This window comes from Corvus brachyrhynchos, unplaced genomic scaffold (genome assembly GCF_000691975.1).
Source record: "Corvus brachyrhynchos isolate BGI_N302 unplaced genomic scaffold, ASM69197v1 scaffold283, whole genome shotgun sequence".
In the NCBI taxonomy this organism is placed as follows: domain Eukaryota; kingdom Metazoa; phylum Chordata; class Aves; order Passeriformes; family Corvidae; genus Corvus; species Corvus brachyrhynchos.
In genome coordinates, this window is record NW_008237409.1 from 1,971,459 (window position 1) to 1,982,875 (window position 11,417).

Here is an 11,417-nt window from a genome sequence, read left to right on the forward strand (position 1 = left end):
CACGGGAGAGAGCGGCGCGTCCCTCTGTCCCAGAGGTCTGAGCTCTGGTGACAGTACAGCGTGGGGGTGACAGCCACGGCTGTGCAGGCAGGAGTGACAGCCCTGCTCTGCACACCCACGCGTGCCGAACGCCAGACCTGTATATCAGGTTGTGGCAGATATGGGAACAGGGTTTGGGCAGCACTGCCCAGGCTCTGGAAAAGGCAGCAAGGGAAGTGGAAGCATCCCTCAGATCTCATTTGAGCTGGGGGCTACCTCTGTTTAATTCTCCCACCCCTTTATGAGGGAATTAACGAACAGCCCTGCTCTGCACACCCACGCGTGCCGAACGCCAGACCTGTATATCAGGTTGTGGCAGATATGGGAACAGGGTTTGGGCAGCACTGCCCAGGCTCTGGAAAAGGCAGCAAGGGAAGTGGAAGCATCCCTCAGATCTCATTTGAGCTGGGGGCTACCTCTGTTTAATTCTCCCACCCCTTTATGAGGGAATTAACGAATGTTTCTGCTGAGCCACTTACCCCGGATGTTTTTGTTCAGGGAGCCCGTGACATGTTTAAAGCACTCAAAGTGCTGCTCACATTACTGCTCAATCCATGATTCCAGCTCCTGTTATTAATAGTGGGATCTACACAACCCAGGAAAGTGAGGCACGTCACACACGTTCACAGCTATTTTAAGGTTTGTGGGTAAGTGATCCCCCACTTTTCCTGCAGTTGCTTTGAAAGAGAAGAAAACACCATAAGGCACTCTCCGCTCTTGATATTTTCCTAAGTAAGGCTTCCCTGTGTGTGGAAGGGTGGCACAATCACACTTGAGGCCCACAAACTCTTTTTTTCCTGGCAGACTTTGCTGATGCTCCTCCAACCCAGGAGCAACAAGGTGCCGCAGCTAATAGCAGTCACGAGGTAAGTGTAATGCACTGGATATTTATAAAAATATCACATCCTTCATGATTTTCTATCAACCTGTTTGATTATGCCTTATACAGGGAAAGTGTGACAGAATTAATCAGCCTGCTGGAGTGCACACTAAGAGAACAGATGAGCTTTGGCAAGGCTGTTGTTAGCACTGAAAAACTGTGACAAAAAAGAGGCAGATTGTAATCCAGACATGTGTCATTCAGAAAGCGAGACATGCTATGATTTATCAGCGTACCAACAATTGATGGGAACAGAGATCTCCCATTTCAAAGTGTTGTCTCTGTGTAGATTAAGAGTAGTATCTGTCATCAGGAAACAATGGGAAAAGAAATATGTTTGATAAAAGCAATTCTGTGCTCTCTTGTAGACAGAAACCACTGCGGCATTGGAATGGAGGTAAAGGATCTCTCTGCAGTTCCATCCAGGGCAGTTAAAAAAAAAAAGTGTTGTGACAAGAGGAAGTGCAAATAATTAATACCAGAAGATCAAATGAAAGGAGTGGCTTTGCAAGAAGTGACTAATGTTGACTCTGCTCCAGGAAGGTCCAGATTGCATTGTGGAAAGAGGAGCTTGCGTGGCCCCCGGAGCATGGTGCACAGCGGGCAGGGACCTGCCACAGTGGCACCACAGGGCACCTCTCCCCTTCAAAGAAAGGGCTGCTTTCTTCTCAGCTCAAAGGCTGCTGCTCACAGGGTCCCCAGCACCACAGCAGTTTGATTGTTGTGTACAGAGAAAGCAACACCAAACCATCAAACACGGACCAACTTGGGGAACATTCTGCCAGCAGCTGATACAGTGGGAAGCGCATCTCAAAACAGCGGGGCAGCAGAGTAAAACAAAAGCCACGGAGCCAGGACTGTTGTGTCATTTGATACATCCTGGCACTTCCCTTAATTCTGCTTCAGAACTTGGAAGGGAAGGCCAAAGCTTCTTATTTGCTAATTAAGGTTTCACCCGATTCAAACATTGAACAAAGGACATCCCCAAACAGAGAAACTTGCCAGCCTTCATGCCCCTGCCAACAGGCTGATGTCTCAGTTCAGTGCTCTTCCAACGTGGAGTAAAAGAGCTCTGGACAATGGCATATCCAAATGTGTGCACACACACACATTTTTATGCTGGCAAGCACACATTACCTCTGATCAGGTTCCAGAAGTTCCACCTCCCTGTTTTTGTTAAGGACCCTCCAGACACCCTACAGACAGGGGTGAAACAGGCATTAAAACAGCAGACCTCTATTTTATGGTGTCAAATGGCTAATAATAGTAATTAAGGATCTTAAAGTCCTTTATCAAGAGGCATTATCTAAGATGGCATCATGCCTGTAATCAGAGTCAGCGAAAAACTGCCTGATCAAGCCAAGAAGGCAACTAAAAGAGTCTGATGGGTTGCCATCTGCTCCAGCCACCTCACCCCCTGCATACAGCAGTGAGCCACTGCAGGACACCAATAACCAGGTTGTTTTGCTGTCGTTTCAGCTGAACACTCAGTGCCTGTTGATGTGTTCCGGAGAACTCCCAAACCCAAACATGACAGATCGCTGCTGGATGCATGGGTCCAACATTTTACCTTGCCACTTCGGTGGATTGATTGTGCCCTTGCAGCAAGGTAAAGCATTTGGGGTTAATCAGAATTTTGCCTACTATATTAAGTATTTGCTTGTATATTTATTTTATAAAACATATGGTTAATTGATCCATAAAAGCCTTTGGCACTCACTCAGCCTCTGGGTAAAAATCCAGCTACTCCTAGAAAAGCTTTTGACCCAGCCATTGTAATAAAATTTAGGCCTGGAGTATGGAGTAGACTCTTGAGCAGATTCTTAGCAATAGAAGATAAGTTCAGGGTAGATGGAGGTTGCCAAATTGTCACAGTTTGAAAAAGAAAATTGGTACATTCAAGGAAGGAGCAATTTGAAGTTCTTTTAAAGCACTTGGACACCACAATGATGGGCAAGAGTTTCTTCACTCATTTCACTTTCTCTTATCACTTCCCAGCTGTTTCTTCCACTTTCAGGTAGTTGCAATTTATCCTTCTATTTTTACCCACACAGTTCACTAACAGCCTTTGAGTTGAGATTCTGCTGGCTTTAGTGATGAGGTGCCAGCTGTGCATCCCTGCAAGCTGGTGCATGTACGACCTTGAAATTTTCTGGGAAACCAATCAGGAGATGCTTTTAAACAGTTTCCTATTGCCCAGAGAGCATCTCTCTGTTTTTAGCTTTAGTTATATATCACATTATAACATCCAGATCATTGTGCAGACATTAGCCAGCTAACGCCAACCCAAATCCCTCCCAGCCTGTACCCTGTTATTGCCTAAGTAACAGCTCCTCCATTCCACTGAAGCCAGCCTAGGGAGTTCTTTCTGCTTCCTTCTCTGCAGGAATATTAAGTCAGAATGAGAATGAAGAGAGCTGTTAATTTTATGTCATGGTGAGGAAACTGAAGGTCTTCAGATCACACTTTCTCCCCAGTCTTTTAATTGCAAAATTATACTTCAAGATTTGACACAAGTTTCTCACCTCCCTGTTTTCAAGCTACTAGCAAGCAAAACCAGACAAAAGTAGCTCTTTTTTTTTTCTACTCTGCAGAGCTTGTTAATTTCAAATAGGTGAAATATTGCTAATTACTAGCATATTCTAACAGAACTTGTGATTTTACAGAGAGCTATGTCAAACTAAACCAAATTATGGGTCAGAATGTGCCAATCGTTGTCACTTTGTGGTTTATGTCCCTCCTCAACGTGTGCCTTCCCAGGCTCTTGGAGCCTTTGGCTAGCACTGCTCAGCTGCTCCACAGTTATTCCTCACACCAGATCCAGCAACAAGATATTCACAGCACGCTCTTCTCACATTTTCTCTAAACATTAGGTACAATAGCAGAAATAGAAATTGGAGATTTAGAAGCAAGAGACACGGGAGCCTGGGTGGAAACAGATGACTAACAGAATTTTTACTAAATAAAAACATGAAATGGGGTAAAAAAAAGATTCCTGAGCAGACATAATACCTTTCTTTTTCTGGATAAGTACTAATCTGGACCCTGGAATACTCCCACCTCTAGATAGGATGCTTACTAACCTGTTTCCGATTTCAAATTAAATTTTAATTAAAACAATGGGAATACTCCTTGAATAAGTTAGAATGTGACTGCCTGTGGTCCTCCTCCAGGCCCCACACTTTTTACCTTCACCATGAGACTTACATTAACTCCACAATGCTTGACCAGCAGTGTCCCATGACCCTTCTCTGTCATCCCTGCAGCCATCACTGTCTTTCCCTTTGATTAAACCTCACCTTCCAAGATGGAAATTCACGCCCTGCCTCTGGAGAACACCCTGCACAACGGGACCTGAGCATCTAGAGACCCCACTGGGAGTTACACAAGCAATAAAACATCAAACCCCATTTTTTGTGCAGATTAATGTTCTCTAAGTTACTCCTGCCATAAACAGCAGAAAATGCACTTCTTTGCATTCCAGCGTGTTGTGGGAGATCATAAAGGCACTTAATATATTATTTAAGCCATTTAAGCGAGATAGCACAACTGCTGTAATTAGCAACAGTTCTCCAAATCCCCATATGCCAGACAAAGGCTCTCACTCAGCATTTCCAGGCTGGTAGGAGGGAATCAGAACACCATAGAAATGAAATGGCATGCTCTGCTTTTTTCTCCTCCTGCCAATCTCAGCAGAGCCTATGTTTCACTACAGCTACTCCCCTGCACCATCATACAAGAGACTCAAAGCATCACATAAAGAAGACTGTCCATTTTTGGTCTTAAGTATAACAGGCTACTCAAGGCTTTAAGAAAGAGAAATGAAGCCACTTCTCTTGACAGCTACATTCTGCAGGCTGGACAGGAATTTCCTTGCTTTTTCCTTTTAATAAAACCAAAATAGAAAGAAAATGAAAACAAAAACTTGAGTTCCTCTAGAAAACCCACAAAGTGAAGTCAGTGTTAAGTGGGAATTTAGAAGCACTCCAAGCAGCAGCCACCCTTTGTGCATCCAGGGTCAGGCACGGGGCAGTGTGATGGGAGGCACAGGTATGGGCAGGAGAGAGGCAGGATGTGCACGCAAAGGGCAGCAGTGACAGCAGAGGGATGAGACCTGAATGCTGCCATGAGCCTGAACTGCATTACCCCATGGAACCCCAGGACACATCACATGCCCAAAGCCTCATCCCACCATGTGCTCCCTGGGAATTGCAGCCAGTCGGACACTCCTGTGCAAAGAACATTGCTGGGGGCAGATACCAAAATCTTCTAAAGGAGCAGGGAAAGGAGATACAGAACTGAGAGCCTCTGCCACCAAGGGAGGCTGTGAAATTGGGGGTGCCATGGCTCTGAGAGGGGAAATGCCATCCGCTGCCCCAGGCAGCACCAACTGGAAAATGTGTTATCAGTCTCATAATTTTCCAGACTTCTCTGATTCATTGGGGAGAGGAAGTGACCAAGGCTGGTATCACCCAGAGAGCTCATATTTCATTATCCAAAAGATTAACAAAAGATGTCAAATTTATTTTCAATACAAAGAGATACCCAACTCATTATAGATTTGATTTTATAAGCAGTACCTAAGGGATGGGCTCATTAACATCTTATTAATAATGCCTATTTTAATTTGCATAAACCCCTAAAAACTTATGAATCACAATAAAAAGAAAAGCCTTTAACTATCCTGTTTCTCACAGGCTGCAAGTTGAAGAAGTGTGGAGGAAGCTGATAATGCTCTTTCAGTTCCTGAGGACTTCAAGCAGCTATAAAAGTTATAGGACATTAGCAAACACCAACAATCAGCTCACAAACAGCTGGCTGAGAAGCTGAAGACAAACATCTACAGAACTGCTGAAGCATAAAATAGTGCAGGAACCCCTGAAGATACATCTATTGAGAGGGAACACCAGCACCAGCAGTGAGTAACTGGTACCTTTGGGCACTCTGGAAGGTTTGGCTGCCTTTGTCTGCCAGTCTGGGAACACTCAGAACACACCTGACTGGATTTTGCCAGAGGTGGATAAAAGAGATGCCGATGTGTTTATGGTTTCCCCGTGCCACTGGTCACCAATCACACTTGTGTTTATACCACATGAATTGCAAACAAGTGGTTAAATGAGCAGCTCCCCACAGGTACCAGAAAGGAACTCCTCTGGCCGTTCAGATCTCTCTAATGCCACACAGAAACAGTAACTGGCCCAAAATCTCTTTCAGATCCCTTCCCCTGACACAAGATTTGTTAACTGCAGGGAGAAGATCATCTTCATTACCCTTAAGCACCAGGAAAGGAATTTCCAGATGGAATTAGCAAAGCCTCCACCCCTACCGTCCGAGCAGTTGCTGAGTATCATTAATCACTCCATCAAAGGGAGCACTCACCACCCTCCTGGTAAGAACAGGTTGCTGGAAAACATTCCTCATTACAATTCGTATTTGGCATTACTGCAATACATCTGGCAATGGTGTTTGGGGTTTATGTTTAACTAAACCACATGTACAGTACAATGCAGAATACCTGTACATTTATCTGTGTTTATCAGCTCTCCTTCCTGTGACCTATCAGAACATAAATACCATATCAGATGCCTGCATATATTATATGCACCAGACTCATCACATCACACGTGGTAATCATGTTAAATCTGCCCAAAGCAGCAAATAACAACCAGCAGCAGACACAGAACATCTCCACAACTGCTTCCTTTTTGGCTCCATGCCTACTCTGCACTGCAAGAGCTGCTGCACCAGAGGAGTTGGTTAATGTTTGCACTTGCACAGCTCCTGGAAGATGAAGGCACTCAAATAGAGAAATTAATATTCACAGGAGAGCTGTCAGGGGAAAAGGAAGAGTTTTCCCCAAGGTGCACTGTTTCAGTACAGTGTGTTTGACTGGCACTTGGGCTCCTTTCCTACACAGGCAGAAATAGGAGAAGCATAATCTGTTTGTACTCTGACTTTTCCCCATCCAATTAGAACATCGTTTCAAAGGATTCCTGTCGTAGGTAGGCAAGATAATCTGATAGATTTCTAGAGATGTGGTCTGCATTATGCCACCTTCCAGCAGGAGAGGCTTCCAAGGAGAAGGCAGTGTTGTCTTCCAGAGGAGGGGGAAGGACACAGCCACAGGCTTCTCTCATGCCTGATCTCGCAGGAGTGAACCAGGTTGATGGACAACTTCTAAATACAGCGAGATCCTCAGATGAAGGCTGGCCAGAAAAGTCCATCTGTGCCTCCCACTTGCATATCCCTGGCTTTGGCTGAGCTCCGAGTGCAGCGAACACTGAAAGGGAGAACAAAGACTTGGATTTGCAAGGGGAGCTCAAGGCCCTCTCAATCCTCTGCAAAGCAAAGTGTACTCATGATAAGCCAGGAGAACCATTCCATGCTGCAGTCACATGCCACGTGGAAGCTGTAATCTCACAAGGACACAGATATGGCCATGCAAATATGGGTTATGCCTATGCTAACAACCAGTTTATGCCTCTGGAGCTCCTAAATGGCTTTAATCTGGCTGCTAATGCAGGTGAAAGCTTGTGCTGGGGAAGCTTCATTTCTCCTGGCTCTGATGAGCCAGGAACATGCTACCCTTTGGCACTTTGACTTGAGAGGTGAGGACGTAAGCTGGCAACTCCTTGGTTTAAATCTTTGCAGGTGAGGAGGAGAGGAGCTGCCTGTCACAGTGGGGACAGGTGTCAGGACTGCAGGCAGCAGGCACAGCAAGAGGGCGGTTGGGAACAGGCGTTGAGAAACCAGCTGCATTTTCAACATCCCCTTCAACCAAACCACTTCTAACAGCGTCCTTACAACAACCAGGCTGAGGCAGCACAGCTACACTCACAGCTATCACCTCTGCTTCCCTCTGCAGAGCTTATCTTGTGTAAAGTAACACCTAACACCGTAAAATCCTGGTGTGGGTTAAACAATTGTAATGTACTTCAAATGGTCCAAGCAAACCTAGCTGCAAAGTTAGCAAGTAATTGCCTTTGCATCTGCTCAGCACCTGCCCGTGAAAGGCTCCTGCATCCAGAGCTGACAGCAAAATTCAGACCTGGGGGAGGAAGAAAGCAGACACAGGAGGGAAAATACCGGAGACGTCTTAAGGGGAGGGCTTGTCTTAATGGATTTTTGTCATTATTTCATTCAGCCATGGGTAAAAGCCAAACTTCCCTAAGACAGCCTGAAAACAAGGACCTGTCTCTATTTCAACACCCATCCATTGGTGCCTTCCCAAGGTGTTACCTGCACTGGGCATTTGGCTCAGTGGGAGCTCAGCACTGCCAGCTGCACGAGGAATTCCTGACCAAGATCATCCCAACTTCTGCCAAGAGCAGCGCTGGGCCCTCAGCACAGCCGGGCCCGCAGAGCCCTCAGAGAGAGGGGCCTTTGTGCAGTCCTCGGGATGACTGAGGGTGCCAGAAGCAACCTGGCACAGGAGCACAGCTGAGTCACAGCTGCAGCAATTGCACCAATTGTCCCAGGGACACAACAATTGCACTTGTCTGACTGGTCAGGCCATGGCAGCAGCACAGCGCATTTCTCTGTGAAAGCATTTCGCCTGGAAGTAAATGTTCAAAACAAAATCCCTTTGACTCCAAGCCTTTCCAGACTTCTCCCTGGCAAGGGTAGTTTATTGAGAGATGTCATGCAGGAGAGAGAGACCTCACTGCTGTTAGCTTTCACCATCACCTGTGAAGGAGGTAACCCTGAGTTCCCATTACACTGGGATGGGAATTGAAGTCTCAACTCCAGCCAGCTCCCAAAGAACACCCAGGGTGCAGCCCAAGGTCCCCGTTCCCCACCAAATGGGACTGTCTGTTATGGAGATCACCCCCAGCTCAGGGCCAGTGCTTGCCCACAGCATGGCTCAGCATGGTCAGAGAAAGGCCCACCTTGGACTTGCTGGTGCCCAATCCTTAGAGGGAGCTGTGACTGCCCACACCGGGAGCTGTGCCCATGCTCGCCAATAGCCAGAGTGGCACAGCCAAAGGTGTGACTCTGAGCTGCCCTTTGCACCTTCAGAGGCCAAAATAACCCTGAGTGATACATGCTTCCAGTGCTGGACTCACTGCAAGTACAAAACCAGCCCCAGCCAAGAGCCCCAGAGCTCCTTCCAAGCTCCCACAGGTGCAAACAAAGCAAAGTAAGGGACATTGCCACTGTCTGCTCCCAGCAAAGGGAAAATCCAGGGGTTTCTGCCTATTGTTTAGGACAACAAATCAGTGGCAAAACTGATGGGGAGAGGAGACTGCCCCAGAGGGCCGCAGTGCTGTGGGGCTGGGAGCCCCAGCTGCCCCCATTGTTCACAGAGTGTGGAGCTGGTGTCCAGACACCCGAGTTCCTGTGGTGACACCAGAACATTTTGGTCCAAACACGGCCCTGAGGCAGTTGTCCCTTACTATGTGGTGCAAGTGAGACCCCCTGGAATGGGAGAGGGGATCTGTGTCCCGTGGAGGAAATGGGATGAAGTGGATGGAGCCAGGACAAGGGACAGCAGTGGGGATGGCACAGCCAGGCAGGGAGATTGGGTCAAGTGAGAGCAAACCAGGGTCCAGCTACAATATCATCTCTAAAATATGTTTTAAATCAAATTTGCAGGGAAACAATTGTCCAAGGGACCAAAGCAAGGCAGGGAGAAGGACTTCTCTTCCTACACACTTGTGCATGTTTTAAGAGGCAACACAAGCTCGAGTTGAAGTCAGTTATGTAAGTGATGCTTTCCAAACGATGTGTGGAGGAGTTACCTACACAAACCTTGACAGAGGGAAAACAGCCCTTGCCTTTTGCAAGAGAAAACATCCCCCTGCCCAGCCCAGGGAGTTGCAGGCCCAGTGGCTGAGCATTTGGGGTTGTTTTGGCTTTGCAGCAGAGGTCAACCACAGTCCCTTTGCCCTCAATAAAAGCTGTGGACAGAGCAGAGTGGTGCTACAGTGAGCCCATCCTAACCACACAGTTCCACTTCCCAAGTGACTGCCAGCCCATGTGTGATTGATGCCATTAGGAACTGGTGGCCATTGTTTACTTTGTAATTTATTAGAGGCAGGATTTCCAAAAGGGAACTAAAGTAGGCACCTAATTCTTATGGACTTTTAATGATAATTGAATGCCTACTTCATTAAACAGCTCCGAAAACCCAATCTGAGATGACTTGGCAGGGACAGAAATGTTTCTGAGCCTTAGGACAGGGTTTGTCCTAAGCAGTTTTTAAAGAGGGGATGAAAGATTTGCTTGAACTGGAAGAATAAGCTATGGCTTTGGCTATTTGAAGGATCTGGGCAGCACAGCAGAGGAGGCAGCTCTTGTATAGGGCAGTGAGAGTTCCACTGCAGGACCCTGATCATCTGCACAGACACCCTCAATTAGGACACCTTAAAATTGTGAGGTACTGAGCAGAATTTAGCAGCAGAAAAATTGAGGGATGAAGGAGAAAATAAATCCCTGGAATCTGGGGGAAGGGGAGAAGATAAAAAGCTGTGCAAAGGGCCTGTCAGTGGTTACACCCCCAAGCCAGACCTGGGGAGCAGAATGAGGAGGAGGAGGATGAAGTTTGTACCCACACGCACAATCCCCATCTTCCCTTCTGGTCTTTGGGGGGAGTTTGTCTCCCTCTTCTCAGGATGGACACAAAGCAACTGCACAATCTGTGTAAGCACATCAAGAACAAGCAAATGGGTAATGCCTGGTGAGAAAATGGGCAAGTTAATCCCCAAAAGGGGTTCCTGCTGTACTGACTTTTAGATGACAACCATACCCTGCAGCATCCGTGGCTGGATCCACGTCGAAGGAGAAGCCTCTTACTGAGAAATCTGCTTATCAGAAGTACTTTCCCCAGTGCTTTTTACAATCTTTGGAGCTGTTTGCTTATCCCATGCTTCCAGTCATGCTTTACAGATCCAATCTGACCCATAGCTTTATCTGATTCTATAGGAATTAAACTTTGAAACAGGCCACAAGTCCAGGTACAGCCTGGGTTTGCCAACAATGATCTCTGTGCCTGAGCAGCATCTCTACAAGGGAAGGAAATTGCATCAGGTTCCCTGAGAACACAAACTCCAGAGGGTTAACACCCAGAGCCAACCATATCTCCTGAGCAAAGACTGGGTGCACCAGGAAGTTCAAAGGTCCACAAGAAACATGTACTTTAGGGAGTTTATTAAAAAATAATTACAATCAGATCCACCCAAAAAAAAAAAAAAAAAAAAGATAAAAGAAGAAAAATAAAGAAAAAAGTGTCAACTAAGAAATTGTTTCAAGGAAATTAGAAAACAGGGATAACTTTGTTGGGTTACTGGGACATTTGCCTGCTTCAGGTTAAGAAGGGAGCTGTGGTCATTTGATAGCTGGCAGTGATAAGGCCACAAATAAGTGTGAGGCCGCAGGTAAACAGCTCTCTCCTCCAATTAGAGAGAAAGGGGAAGCCAGCCAGCTTTTGCTTTTAGCTCATGAGGAAACAAAACCATTTATTTCTTTTTAAGGGTCCAAAAAGATATTCCGCTCAGGA

At 46.4% G+C, this 11,417-nt stretch overlaps 1 long non-coding RNA gene across 3 annotated transcripts in view; it reads left to right on the top strand.

Moving 5' to 3' along the window:
* LOC108445900 overlaps window positions 1–10,386 on the top strand; it is a 14,832-nt gene extending 4,446 nt beyond the window's left edge. The window contains exons 2-5 of one of the 3 annotated variants that reach the window (XR_001860922.1): window positions 844–905; window positions 1,288–2,528; window positions 5,617–5,837; window positions 6,169–10,386. This is a non-coding gene — a long non-coding RNA (uncharacterized LOC108445900). Of the gene's footprint in view, window positions 1–843; window positions 906–1,287; window positions 2,529–5,616 lie in introns of all 3 variants that reach the window. The other 2 variants (XR_001860921.1, XR_001860923.1) reach the window with 2 other exon arrangements.
* Window positions 10,387–11,417: the final 1,031 nt, after the last annotated feature.